The 9,209-nt window shown below is 45.2% G+C and overlaps 1 long non-coding RNA gene across 1 annotated transcript in view; it reads left to right on the plus strand.

The window, feature by feature from the left end:
* The first annotated feature begins 227 nt into the window (after positions 1-227).
* Positions 228-9,209, plus strand: part of LOC125759407 (uncharacterized) — a 24,222-nt gene continuing 15,240 nt past the window's right edge. Inside the window, exons 1-2 of the long non-coding RNA XR_007417070.1 lie at positions 228-682; positions 751-935. This is a non-coding gene — a long non-coding RNA (uncharacterized LOC125759407). The remainder of the gene's footprint in view (positions 683-750; positions 936-9,209) is intronic.

Consider the following 9,209-nt stretch of genomic DNA (forward strand, 5'->3'; position numbering starts at 1 on the left):
CACACCATTGTTGCTTCTCCTTTCCAACGTATTGTTGACGTCGTTGCCATAGTAACAAACGTGGTTCCTGAAACCTGACTTGTCAGAACTTGAGCGGGCGCTACTGCTTCGAAGCGAGGCTGGCGAGGCTTTGTCTGCTGTTCCTTACAACGACATTCCATGTCATTCCCTCCTCTTATTCCAAGAAAGGAGTTTGTGGAGCGGCATGGGCCATGGGCAGTTAAAGAAAGCGTATCCCCGGAGTCGGGGCTCTCCCGGTTTGGCGCGAAACCGGATCTGACGTTACCATAGGGAGGTACTCCCTGCCCCTAGACAGGTACTGTTGTAGCTAGGGAAAGATCCGACGATTCCTCGGCCTTGTCCCCAGCCTTTACTTGCCTATGTTCTACTCGGTACCCTCACCTGTACCTCACCGCAGTCGCCGGCTTTGTTTGAGTTATGCCTTCTTTGCGCGGTGTAGCGATAGGCGACAGCCAGGTTAAATTCATGTGCAGGAGTCGCCTTCACTTGAAAACATCCGTCGAGACCTGCACATTTAGTTTTGGTGGTTTTGACGCTGTGCGAATGGCTGAGGCCGTCTCTGCGATGCACTCTCAGCGCGTAGACTGTCGTTTTGTACGTTGGTGGTAACGACGTTTGCAGTGCCAACGCGGACCCTCAAGATATATGCGACAATATAGGGGTACGTATTCTGAAATTGTGAGATGCTTGGCATCAGTCACTGAAGGTTGTATTTTCTTTACATTTTAGAAGTTAGTTCTGCAACTGCAGCACGATGTGGCCCCCGTGGTGTATACGTCTTCAAAGTGCTGCCACGTTGCTCCAGCTCTGAAGACGCCGATGCAGAGCGCCAGATCAAGAAAACGCGCTTGCTGAACCGCAAGCTGACGGCTACGCTGAAACGCCTGCCGTGTGTTCGAATCTTGAACGCCGAGGTAAGTTTACGCTGACATACTGGTGCGCGCCGCTGAGGGAAATGCCGTACCGTCGTGGTCGGCACGCAGCTTTTTTTAAGAACTTTCTAGCCGCGCTAGTTGCTCATTGCTTGCGGTAAAGTGGTGCGGTAGAGGTCTTGCGGGTTAAAGTACTGACATGCCGACCACGACGGTATGGCATATCCGTATTGCTGCACGGTAAACCTGCACTGCCAACAGACCCGATTAAAGCGGTATGTAGATGCGTACCGTCCGCACCGCATTCTAACGAATTTTAAAACTTAGTTGTAAGTGCTCCTAGCAATTTTCTCCCGTGTATATGCGTTCATCTGAAATACCTGACTTGTTATTGACAAGGCGTTCACACGATGTTGAGATACAGGGAAAATACCGAAATGAAGGTGACAATGCACGTTAAGCAAATACAGTGAAAACGTGCACACCTTTTAGTGATCTTGCATGTGGCCATTATACACAGTGGAAAACAAGGCCTTGAAATTTATTTCTTTAAGACTGTGACATACATGGACAGTGAGGATGCTTTTCAGTATTTAGATTTAGCGGAGTGAGGCAACGTGGTGCCATTTTTAGTAGAGGCATTTGAGAATACATGGCTTGCATGTGCCGTCACATGAGCTGGCTCGTATGTTAGAGACAATGTTGATAAACCATTCCAATGTCCGTGGAATGGTTCATCAACAATGGCAGTGGTAGTGACACAAGCATCCTAGCCTTTCTCACCGAAGGCCACTAATAGAGTAAGACAGTGTTTTCAAGGCATGGGAAAAGAAATGTTTGACTGAAACATCAGTATGTGGTGATACCAAATTCAGAAAACCGCCAGTGTCTGCATCTTCTCAGTGACAACCAACTCACTATGACGTTGTTAGGTAACTTTTGTTACCCTTGAATAAATGAAAGCCCACAGGTCACTGCTATCTCGATCTGTTTCAGTGGACGAATGAAAACCTGTCGACGAAATGGGTTCATGTATGTGAGGTACCTTTTGAAAAGGCAACAATTAAAATTAACGTTTCAGAACCACTATAGGCCCCTTGTTCACAATAAAGAATGCGAAGAGGGTGATTATTTATGGCCTAGGTGCCAGTGGGTGCTGGTGTATATCCTGGGTAGGTCAACACATGTACAGCTAAAGTAAGTTGCACACATACCACATTTGAGATCAGATGTATAAAGATTTTCTTCATTGCGATTAGAGCAGTGGTGTCCAAATTAATCGCTTGGTTAGTAATGAATAATTATCCACCAGTGTTTGAGCATGTCTTGCCTTTCTCAAGGCACTTTTTATGGTGTTTTGTTGTTTGTTTGAACTTTTCGTTCCACTAATGTAGGATGTGTCACAGTTCACGCATTTTGTGGGTAACCTCCTGGAAACTATTTGTCGAAGGAGCACTTTGATTCTTTGGGAGGACAAACGGGAACAGCAAAAGTATGTGGGCATCCCATGGTGCAGGGAATAAGCGAGTCACTTGCAAGATTTTTTTACACTAATTGTGTGAGAATTTCCCAGATGCCAAAAAACTAGGTAACATGACAGCTCACACATGTTAAAGACCTCTTGGAGCAATAAAAGTTACCAGGGGTAATCTACAAAATTCCACGCATGAACTTTTATACGACTTATATCAGTGAGACTAGAAACCTCAAACGAAGTTCATCGTCAACAAACAGTGCAGCAGTGTACAATAGACAAAGAAGGGAACGGTTGTCTTTGTTCCCTTCTTTGTCTGTTGTCCACTCCTACACTTTTTGTTGAAGATGGATTAGCAACTAGCCCAATCTCAAAGCTTGCCTCAGATGAAGGATTCAACACCAATATTCACACTCGTTCGGAGCTTTGGCAATTTTAGAGCCCTGTAAAAGCCGTTTATTCATCAATAGAGAGCCATTGGGTGTTTCCCAATATGCCTTACAAGTTTGCCATTGAAAGTTCTGTCTACGTTAATGCAACAGCTTAAACATAATAATTCTAAGTTAGAAACACAGACAACTGGCTAGAACGTGCTATCATATCCTAGTGGAAATGGAAGGACCGTAAATTATAGTGATAGAATCTAGCACACTTTTTGCAGTTTCAACAGGATTTGCATTTTTAAAATGTGTTTCAATGTTGCAAAAACCGGTTTGTTGTGCAGCCTGGTGGACAGGCCTTCATACTGTGCAAAGGAGCCATTCGGATTGCTGTACAGTCTTCTGTTCTTTACATGCACCATAATTCTTGCTTGATATTACAATCTATATTATTAGGCATCCCCACTTTATTCTATGCTTTTTATAAGGCAAAAGGAGTGATTGCTGAGAGGCGGCTTTGCCATCACTGTGACTAAGGGAACTGGCAACCTGTGTCAAGCCGTGGTGCTTATGCGCAGTGCGTATACATGCTGAGTGCACAAACACGAACCACAGCAACAGGGGCTTTATAAGCACAATGTTGCTTTCTTATAGATAAGGCCTTGCTCGTTTGATGGCGTATTATTGCTATTGTGCTAAACTACCACTGTTTACAATGTGTTGTGTGTATGACTGAATTGGTGCGTAAAATTGTGATAAAAATTTCGAGCCATTCCATTTTGTGAAGGCAGGTTACCAGTGAAGCTGTCTAGCACATAACACAAAAATATGAACAAATGTATGAACTCGTTTCTTGTTATGATTGGTGGTAAATGTGATGAAAGGTACACACACACACACTTGTTGTCTTGATCGGTGGATCATTATTTTTTGGTCATGGTGATGACGACGGCCTTATTGTTGCTATGATGCGCAATGATCAGCTTGGTTACAACCTTGCACATGTTCTTAGCCAGAGTCTTATCTATGCCTGTCTGGTGGTGAGAGGTGCGGTTTGTACAAATTGTGTCGCACAGGAAGCCAAAGCATTCTAACACAAATTGCACAACTACGGTGGTTTGTTTTTGTGTTTTATATTTTTTCAAATTAGAGGGTAAAAATTGGGTGCTATTTTTCAAGCTGATAATTTGAGAGAAATCACATTTTTCGTGGAACCATCATTGAACTGCATGTTTTTGGGGGGGTTTAGTTTAGAAATGCTACATGAAATACATTTACACAAATTGATAAGTCAAAAGGACAGTAAAGAGCCTTGATAACATCTAGGAAAAGACACATTTAATTCACAAAAAGCTGATCACCGATTTTTTACGCGTCCTTGTTAACGTACATTGCCATTTGCATGTGCAGCATGTTGGTCTTCATTCGAGAGCTGTCTCACCTTTGGATGTTCAGAGGCATCCACTTCCACCTTGAGCACCGCACCGTGCAGCCAACGCTCCGCGGAGCGTCTCTCGCGGGCGGCTGGGGCACGCAAGCGCAGTGACAACTGTAGGTGGTGCCTTCGCCGCGTCGTCTGCTAAAGCGCAGCGGCTCCGCCCAATCGCGCTTGCTCTTCGATGAAGGTAACTTAATCTCATGGAAATCGAGAAGCGCAGCGACTGCGCCTCGTTCCGCACTGCTTTTTCTCCTACTGTTTTCTTTTTCTGCATGCGATCTTAAAAGTAATAAACCTTGGCCCGTGCATGAGTGAGATCGCCAAGCCGGGCTGGCACTCCCGCAACTAAGCTACTCAGATGCTTTGTGCCGTACAGTTAGAATATTCCCGCTACTCACACGGTTGTTTTCATCAGCTGAAAGTTTGGCGACACAAAGTCGACAATAAAAAAAATATAAGTTTGCGCTGTGAATTGAAGGCTCACGGAAAACTTTCTGCTTCGTGCTAAAGTTTTGAGCCAAGAAATATATAAAGCGATACGCGGTGCTTTGGGTCACCTAGCAATAAAAAGGGAGTCAAGCTTTATTCAGCGCCTGCTTACAGAAGTAATCATTTGTCAGCGGCGCTTCTTTGGTGAACTGATTGCGTGATATGAGTTCAGCTGAAAACTCTATTAGAATGCTTCTTCATTTTTCTGCATGAATGGTACGAATAAGCATGGTTGCACATGAGTAGCAAATTAGGGCGGCGTATTGGCGAGTTAAATTCGCTAGCGCATGAAGGCAGCAGTGCTGATAACACCTGAATGTAATGTAACTTCTCTGAAATTGGCAAATTGCTCACATCCTTTTGTTTTCAGGCGAGTAACAATCCAAACTTTCGCACATTTAAAGCTGTTATGTCAGACCTTACCATGCATTTATCGCCAATTTTGCGGCGCCTAGCTTTGAAGCTGATCAAAAACATTTGCGTGAGCAGCGGGAACATTCTGGCTACTGGGCTCAAAGGAGCTGAGTTGCTTAGTTGTAGGAGTTCAAGCGCGGCTGTGAAAGTTTACTCATGCACGGACCGAGGTTTATTGGTTGTGAGATCGCATCCAGAAATGAAAGAAAACACTAGCAGCAAAAGCTAGACGGAACAAGGTGCAGTCGCTTCGCTTCTTCTGAACCGTGCCGGATGCTGGATTTGCATGCGCATAGCAAGAGCGAAGTTAGCTTCACCGCAAAGCAAGTACAATTCGGCAGAGCTGCCGCGCTTTAGCAGACGACGCGGCGAAGGCTCCGCCTAGAGCTGTCACTGCGCATACGCGCTAGTTACCCAAGCAACCAAGAGAGGCGCTCCGCGGAGTGCTGGTCGCACGGTGCGGTGTTCAAGGTGGAAGTGGACGACTCTGTACCTCAGCTGAAAGAACCCTCTCAACATCACAGCTTTCATTAGCTATAGTCGGGCACAACTTTAGAAGGCAGCGGCACTTTCCCCTCAAAGGCGGATGCATACGAGCCTCCACCAATAGGCGCGCACTTCAGGTGACGTCATGAGCCGGACGGCCGGTGACCCCGCCGACGGAGAACATGCCTAACATGCCTAGCGGGACTATTTCTTTAGACGCGGAGGCAATTGGCTGCTGCGCTTCGGTCATCTGGGCGGGGCCTCTCCTGTCTTCTAAAGTTGTACCCCACTATAGGCACAGCAATGTCATTGCAGCATTTGCTGGCCTCGGGTAGTGAGCAGCAGAGTCATGCCAATATTCAGTGAGTTCAGCAGCTGGTTAGTGTGGATTGCTTCCAGCAAGTACTGGTTGCACTTGTGAAGTGAATTCATGTTTTTAGTCTCTAAAATGAAGGTAGGTCAGTTGCTATGAAATGACTGTCTCAGCAGACAAGAGTCTCTTGCAATGGATTCAATACTGCTTGCAATTTCCATAACGTTAGGTGGTTTTCACCTTTGTTTGAGACGTTCCGTTTAACAGTGCAGTACCATTCTGTGGAGAGTTTTGTGCAAAACTCCACGCAGCATCTTTTCACTAATGTGGTGCTGCTGTTGGGTTACGTAGACAAAGCGGGTTTTACCAGTCATTGTTGAAAGCTCGCCGACCATCTGCGGATGATGGAGGATTTTAGCAAGTTTTGAAGGCGTCCGGACGGTTGCTTGCATCTGTGTGCGAGAGCAGACAATGCAGCACTGCATGTGTCACAACTTTGTGGGAGCACTTGTTCTAGCTTCCTACACGGTGATGTCGGTGTCCAACTTGTCGCCCAGAAACCGAAACCGAAAGTCGTTCATACAAATAAGGCGATGTGAAATAGTTTCGAGAGAATACATGAATTTGGGAGTGTGTCTCATGCTTCCTAGATCAATAAGAAATGTTTGCAACAAAGAATGCACAAGCCACAAATTTGATGGCACCACCCCTTTAAGTGGTTGTGTGTGAACTTGACGTCAATTTGGACACTTTGGTGGCTTTGTAACTCCTATCTAACAAAAATAATGCAACATGTTTTTAGAGATTAAGTTAGAGCACGTGCTTGGCTTTAATTCTGGGGAGTTTAAAGAAAATTGAAGATGGCCTTTTTTTTAAACTGAATTTCGAAGTATTTTATTTTTAGAGACGTTTCTTACCATATGCATTTATGGTTTGCGTCTGACACCATCCTCTGCAATCATACTTAGCACAATGGTTAACCTAATGCGTGGCAAATCTCTGGAAAATTTGGGAAATTTCGAGTATTATAGACGCGGAGTGAAAAAATCTGAAATTAGAGCATTATTGAGCAATGGGTGCCGTATTTGCAACTTCTTTTGCATAAGTTATGGGCAACAGAACTGCAACATAACATTTTATAAATGCACGTTACTCACAGTAAGCCAAGAAAAATTGACTCGCAGCTGCAATAATTTCTTTGTAGGATCTCGTCAAAATCGTATTTTCGGGAAATTCGCGAAAAGCAGTTCTGCTGAGTGAAGACTTCCGTCCAAATCTTTTTGACTTAGGCAAATTTTTTTTTTTCGCAAAACTAACATTGGTTTCGTGGCCCTAGGGACTCATACAGCAAAATATTTTTTTTTTCAGCGAAATTAAAGGGGTCCACAGACATGCACCGATGTTATCTGAATACACTCTATCTGCTACAAAGTAGTAATCTTCATGTTTGCTCATGGAATCTTTATGAAATCGGAAAAATGTGGAACTAGCTGTACATTTGGTAATTTGCCCTACCTGCACGCTGTGGCACATAGGCTATACATAGGCGCCCCACTGATGCTTTTTTTAGTGTGAGCAATGGGGCCATAGTGGTCCCGAAGCATCAATTTTATGTACTTTTAAAAGATTTGAGGCGCGTTCTAATATGTTAATCTGGTACCTTCCCCATATGACAAGTTTTTATCAGACTTTTGACTATGTAGTGAAGTGTACATCACAGGCTTGCTGTGTCAAAATTCTTCTATTATCCGCACCAGGCTCTTCTCTAACACTGTTGTCTTTCACATATGAACATTGGATGCTTGCACGTGTTCTCCATGTATGGCAGGCTGAAATATTCATATTTATTTTCGTTGGCTGCTGCTTCCTTGCGTTAGTGTCAAAGCAGTTGGGGCATTATACAAATGTGCAGGCAACCATTAATTGAATCTGAAATGCATGTGCCGTATTTAATCGAATCTAAGCTGATGTTTTTTTATAAAAAACAATGTGCGAAAGTGGGGGGTTGGCTTAGATTCGAGTACCATGATTAAGATTTTTTTTTTCTGGCCTTGCGAATTTCGAGTGTCGGCCTACAATCGAGAGCGGCCTAGATTCGAGTAAGTACGGTACATATTCTAGTACTGTCACTATAGCTTCAGTGGTGGTTGGTCAGCTTTCAGTAGTGATTCATCGTAATGGTGGATGCAGGGTGTCGGAACGAAATGTTTTTCGTTTCGGTTTTAGTTTCGTTCCACCGAAAAAAGTTCCGTTTCTGTTCCGGAACTAAAAAAATAATGTTTTGTAACGGTTCTTATTTTATGCAAAAATTTGAAGGTAAAGTAACGATAAAAACATAGGATTTGTGGTGAACTTGCGCTCCTCTTAAGAACGTGGGACGGGTAAAACACGTTCTTCCCGCATTCTTCAGAGGAGCGCAAGTAACTGTACGACGAATTGCTACAGACTAGCGCGAGCTATCTGGGGTGTCGTGGCTGTGGCTGGCCCAGAAACCTGTCAGGGAGGAGACCAAGACAAACCAGCAACCATCTTTACTCCGCCGAGTCTCGGCCACAACTGCGAGCTGCGAGCGTGCCATCGTTCGTTTTCTTCTACGGACGACGCGCTTGCAGCCGCCGCTTTTATACTTGTCTATACGCTTCTATACACTTATAGGAAGGAAGAACCAGAGGTCAGCAACAGGAAAGAGCAGGCAACCACAAACGGTGGCAGCAAGGCGGCTGCCACGACGACTGCTAACCCGAAAATGGATGCGGAGCCCCCAGTTGCCACGGACAACACCGGGACCTTGGTTACGTGGTGGACGAACCGTGCCGACGTGTGGTCGTGCATGCCACGTGCTGTCCGCTGTGGCCAAGGATAGCGGCTACTGCGCCCTCCTCCCCAGTTTCACTGGAGGGGAGGAGGCAGTATAGAAGCAGTGGCTGCGAGCGTGCTGGCCGTAGAAGAAGAGAATGATGAGCGATGGTGCGCTCGCAGCTCGCACTCAGCAGCCACTGGCAGCGGGCAGTTGCGGCCGAGGCTCGGCAGAGTAAAGATGGTTGCTGGTCTGTCTTGGTCTCGTCCCTGAGGGGCTTCTGGGCCAGCCACACAAAACCCCAAAAACTAGCACCTTCCAAGTTACTGTATTTAAATTTCTCAAAAGTGAATTACGAATTTTCTGAGCAGGTTCTATGTTTTGTGTCAAGGGAGTGAGCATTTTCTCAGAAGCAGGCCCCGTCCATCGAGGTGCAAGACCGCTGTTCTGATAAAACAAACTTCAGCACCGAGAATGCCCTCTCCACACTAGTGTGACTGGCACACGAAAGTCCACTTGCATTAA

This window comes from Rhipicephalus sanguineus, chromosome 8 (genome assembly GCF_013339695.2).
Source record: "Rhipicephalus sanguineus isolate Rsan-2018 chromosome 8, BIME_Rsan_1.4, whole genome shotgun sequence".
NCBI lineage: Eukaryota > Metazoa > Arthropoda > Arachnida > Ixodida > Ixodidae > Rhipicephalus > Rhipicephalus sanguineus.